Here is a 5,645-nt window from a genome sequence, read left to right on the forward strand (position 1 = left end):
CTATTTCCTCTTTTGTCTGCTTGTCCCACTCCACAATCCCCGTTCAGGCCTTTTTTCTAGTTGGAAACAGTTCAGGGCCAGCTGTGGCTGTTTGGTTTTAATTGGAAACTGTCTCTTTAAATTTCGAGGAAATCTGTGCGCATGCATAGTAGAACCCTCCGAGGGTGGAACTGGGGTGACCAGTAGCTCAAGCACCCCTATAGTCACCAGAATGGAGGTGCACAGACAGCAAGGGACCAATGAACAGATACCAAAGGAAAGAATGTTCACACCTTTATCTCAGCGGTTCTGCCGGGTGTCTGTGGCCACTCCGATCCTTCCCCCACGTGGTCTCACCCAAGATGGCGGCTCCTGGAGCAGCCGAGCGTCCCGGACTAGAAAGCAGTAGATTTCTCGCTTCTGCCACAAACTCCCCCAGCTGTGAGCCTTCCAACCTTCTAAGTATTCCTTTATATGTGGTTCCGAGTTCTGGGACCATCCCCTGAGCCTGCTTGGTCAGGTATTCTGTGTTGTTGTTGGCGGAGCTCTGTACTACAAGTCTACCCGATCCGCCATCTTGTTTGTTCTCTAAATGTGTGTTGTTTTAACCCACAAGAGTTTGTGTCAATTTTAACAGATTCAGGAAAAAGCCAATATACCATTCAGGTGGTTCTTACAATCCAGCTGGGAAAAGAGCTCCTTTTAGCTTAGTAAAGCTCAAGAAGGTGTCCAACTTCTAAGAGGAGGCCTGACAAAGGAGTAGGCATCACTGGAGAGTCAGGGAGGCTCCCGCGAATGGGGATAGAACAGCACATCAGAAGGCCGAGAGTGTGGCAGCCCTGAGGGCTGAAGCTACAACACCAGGATTTTGCAGTTGCCTGCTGACAAAGGCTGGAGTCAGAAGCCTCAAGTTCCAGCCCTAGCTCTGTCTCTAAATTCCTGTGTGACCTTGAGCAGATCACTGTCTCTACTCGGTCTATTTTCTCATCTTTAAAGTAGAGGTGCTGATCTCCTGTGGAGAAAGACTTCTATGGTGTAGAGAGACATCTGAGGTCCTTTCTAGATGTTGGACCAGCAGGCCCCAGCTGCTCTGTCCCTGGACAAGAAGGACCCCACTGGTTAGTGTGGACCTCTGGTTCCCCCTTTCTGCCACCAGGTCCTGCCAGCTGGATGATGCCCCACAGCTTGGTTCCCCATCACAGTACTTGGCACTGTGAGCTCAAGAGAAGCAGAAGGTTTCTCTGAGTCAGAGCTGACTCAACAACATTTAACAAGAACAACTCAAAGGCCAGGAGCTCAAGAGCCCCAGCACATCCTACAAGTCAGGAAGAGGACCCCGATCCCCTCCACACTAGGGTGAAATGAGGCTCCGAGAAGCCTGAGTCACCAGCAAGTTCAATGGCAGAGTTAGTGGTGAGCCCAGCCACCTCTGTTCCCAGACCAGTGGGGATAAGCCTTCTCTTCCAGAAAACCCCTAGAGTCTGCCTGGAATTAGAATGGGCTCCATGGCCTGTTGGGACCCTTCCAGCCTCTTGACTTTGTCCAAGTCAGGTCTGACCTGAAGTCTGTGAGTTCCTGGTATAGTGCTGTAGGATAAGCACTGGACTGCTAACCGCAAGGTCAGCGATTCCAACCCACCAACTGCTCCTTCATCTCTCATACTTCAGACACATTGTCAGGAGGGACCTGTCCCTGGAGAAGGACATCATGCTTGGTAAAGTGGAGCATCAGAGAAAAAGAGGAAGACCCCCAATGTGATGGATTGGCACAGTGGCAGCAGCGATAGCTCAGGCATAGCAACAACTATGAGGTGGTGCAGGACTGGGCAGTGCTTCATTCTGTTGTGCGCAGGGTCGCTATGAGTCAGTGCGGATTCGATGACACCTAATAACAACAACAGCTGCTCCTCAGAAATCCTATGCAGGGTCTCAATGAGTCAGAACCGACTCAACACCACTTAAAAACTACAACAGCAGGAGCCCCTGGGTGCTGCAAATGCTTCACATACTTATGCTAACTGAAAGGTTCACCCAGAGGACCCTTGGAAGAAAGACCTGGCATTTACATGTAAAAAGTCATCCACTGAAAACCCTCTGAAGCACAGTTCTCCTCTGTCACATGTGAGGTCACCATGAGTCTGAACCAACTTCATGGTAACTGGTCTTTATCTGTCACCCCATGCCCAAGGGAACAAAGTGAGACAAGAAAGATAAAGGAGCCTCAAGTTGAGGTGGGATGTCTCAGAGTTGTTACTAATTTTGGGGTGTCAAGGAGCCCACAGGGAACAGAGAAAGGTCGCCCTACCAGGCTGAGAAAAGATCAAGTAGTTTTGGAGGCAGAGTTAAGTGCCCTGGGAAAGGGGCCAACAAGAAGAGTTACAGAAGTTCACATAGGGACAAGTCCAGAAGATTCCTACAGGAAGTGTCCTCTCAGCGGGACCTTAAATCTTGAGGAGGGTTTCATGGCAGAGCAGAGAGAATGGTCTTAGCTGGGTGCAGATCATGGGCAAAGGCCCTGGGGCAGGAGTGGACCCCTGAGTGTGTTAGTCTCACTAGCCTGGCATAGACACATGATTCATCTGTGAATGTTGGCACAGTTCGTTGTAATTATGAAACTTAGAACTCTAATGTGGATTTAAAACAAGCCATCTCAGAAACACGAGGGGCTATCTTACTACCATCAAAGAAAAGCTAGGAGATTTGCACATCCTTTGGACCCCAAGATCCCTGCGCATTGAGCCTCCTCGACTCAGGGACAGGAAGCTGTGACACTGGAGAAGTGGGCAGAGGAGCAGCAGAACCAGGAGCCAGAAGCTCAAGACAGAGCAGTGGACTCCCCAGCCCACTGAGCAAGTAAAGCTGAGGGACTTTGGGCAGGAGGCGTGCTTGCAGAGTGCCTCCAGGCACTGAAGTGGGGAAGCTACATTTGCTAACCCGGCTAGGGCCAAGTGTCCTCAGGCTGAGGCTTCTGCTGGAGCAGTGTGTCCTGTGGGCAGGCATTTATCAGAAGCTGACTGGAACAGCTGTGCCCTGAGCATTTTCTGATCCTGTATTGGAACCCATTCACTCCCAAATAAGCCCGGTAACTGTGAGTGTGATACGAGTTCCTTCCATGTGGTCATTGCAACAAATTACAGAAGCCAGTTGAGCTAGAAGGGCTATGGAAGGAGTGGTTAGTTCCACATTTTCTGCAGCATAGAAATATCTCAAGCGCAGAGGCCACACTTATCCTCTGTCTCCTGTGGTTGGCCTTGAAGACAGATATTTGCTGAATGGACATCACAAGGGACAAGAAAGGCCAAGGTTTCCCTGCCTGGGTTCCCGGAGGCTAGTCAGTGGTATTCCCCTTCAGCATAGGATGCCCAAGTTAGTTGGGCAGGTCTGGCTCTGGTGAGACTCGCTGTGAGCTGGCAGGGGATTGGGGATTGCTTGAAGAAAACTCATGGACTGTTGAGAAACGGTATGGGGTAGATCCAGTCCCAGCAGAGCATGTGGGATGGACCCAGGGAGCTTTGACCAAGTCCAGAGTCGGAGCAGGCAGTGGGAGAAAGTGGACCATTCATTCTCCAGGGATCTTTGATTGTAAGGAAGAGAAACCCAGCTTAGGTAAGTTCATGGAATTGGCAGGACCAGTGGTCGAGCTGTGGAGCATGTTTAAGAATGGGGTCTCCCCTCCATTTCTCATCAGTCGTTACCTCAGACTCTGCCAGGGTCACTTCTGAGCTGGCAAGATGGCTGCCAGGTTTCTTCTCTAATAGTTCAAGGCCCAGTGGCCAGAGAAAGCCTTTTCTCTTTTATTCCCAAATGGGTCACATGGCCTGCAGTGAGATATGCATTTGTTGTTGTTAAGTACCGTGGAGTCGGTTTCGACTCACAGCGACCCTGTACAGGGTTTCCGAGGCTGTAAATCTTTACGGGAGCAGAGAGCCTCATCTTTCTCCCGCGGAAACGCTGGTAGTTTCACACTGCCGACCTTGAGGTTAGCAGCCCGATTCATAACCACTACACTACCAGAGCTCCTTGAGACATGCATTTAGCCCTGAACAAATCCCACTCTGATTGACCAGGCCAGTCACACAGCCACCTGGATTTGAGATGATGTTAGCTTGGGGAGATAGGATTTTTCCTCATCTACTCAGTGGAGTATTGGTAGCGTAGTGGTTACGAATTGGGCTGCGAACCTTAAGGTCAGCGGTTCGAAACTACCAGCCGCTCTGCGGGAGAAAGATGAGGCTTTCTACTCCCGTAAGGATTTACACCCTCGGAAACCCTGTACAGGGTCGCTATGGGTCGGAACCGACTCGACGGCACTTAACAACAACAACAACTCAGTGGAGTATTTCTTCAAAGGCAAATGAAGATGGAGTTACCAAAAGGAAAGGGACTAGTGCAGAGCCACCAAAAGCACAGTTGTCCATACAGTAGGCTTGAGAAAACAAACAAATGGCTTCAGCCATCCCTGCCACAACACTTTGCTCAACTGAGATGGACAGTTCACTGCAATGACCACACAGAACCTCAACTTCATAGTCCAAGTTTCGGGGTTTATGAGAGGCATTAACATGCTATAACGCAGGCTCAGAAAATGCCCAGGGCAGTCTCTCTTCAGCTGGGCCCATAGGAAGCCTTTCTCTGACCATGGAGTAGACAGCTTCATTATAAGCCTCAGCCCAAAAGCACTAGGCTCTGGTTCCATGGGTCAGCAAACCTAGCTCCCCAATGAAGTGCCTGGAACCACCCACTCCCCAAATGAGGCTCCTGCCCAAAGACACTCAGTTCTACTTGCTCAGCAGGCCAGCATGTCTGGTGTGCCGGCTTTTGGGCCTACTAATCCTCCAGTGTCACCACTTTCTGTCCCAAGGAGGTCCAAAGGATGTACATGCTCCACTCTTTAATACGAGTGAGATGCCCCCTTCCTGCTTCTGAGATAGTTCGTTTTATAAATGTTAGAGTTCCAAGTTTTACAATCCCAATTGACTTTGTTAACCACTCACAACTCAATCATACAATCATATCAACATCTTCTCCCATCTTCTCTTCCCCAAACCCAGTAGGGCATATTGGGAGTTACAAAAACTACGGGTAGAAGACCCCTATGAAGTAATTCAATGCACTGCAAGGTCATTCTTGAATCTTCCAAGCGCCCGAGAGAGCTTTCCTAAATATGTCTTTAGTGCAATAACTAGCAGCCATGTTCCCATCTCTAGCTCTGTTTCTTGAGGGACTCCATTGTTTGGATGCCCTCTGCACTGAGTCTTGAAGCTGTTCCTTTTCAACAACCAGAGATCACACCTTCCAATGGGAGGTTAGACAGTTCAAAGAGCAAACCCCAAAGTTTAAAACCTTTCCACAGAACGATGAGTCCTGGAAACCAGAGAGCCTTGTTGACATGACTCTGAGCCCAGTGGCAGGGCAGTGGCTCTGACAGATGGTGAACAAGGCAAGAATTGGAGTGCGGAGTTCTGGAATCCCAGACCTCTCTTCATCTTCCAGTATAAATGGATCAGTCATTGCTGTCTTACGGCCATGAGTTTGAACAACAAGAATAATGAAAGAACCTGTACACCTTCCTTGAATCCTAGGCACTGTTCTCAGGGACTTACGGATTATTGTCCTCATTTTACATGGGAGGACACTGAGGCCCAGAGAGGCCCAGCATCTTGTCCA

This window comes from Chrysochloris asiatica, unplaced genomic scaffold (assembly GCF_000296735.1).
Source record: "Chrysochloris asiatica unplaced genomic scaffold, ChrAsi1.0 scaffold00055, whole genome shotgun sequence".
Taxonomy (NCBI): Eukaryota; Metazoa; Chordata; class Mammalia; order Afrosoricida; family Chrysochloridae; genus Chrysochloris; species Chrysochloris asiatica.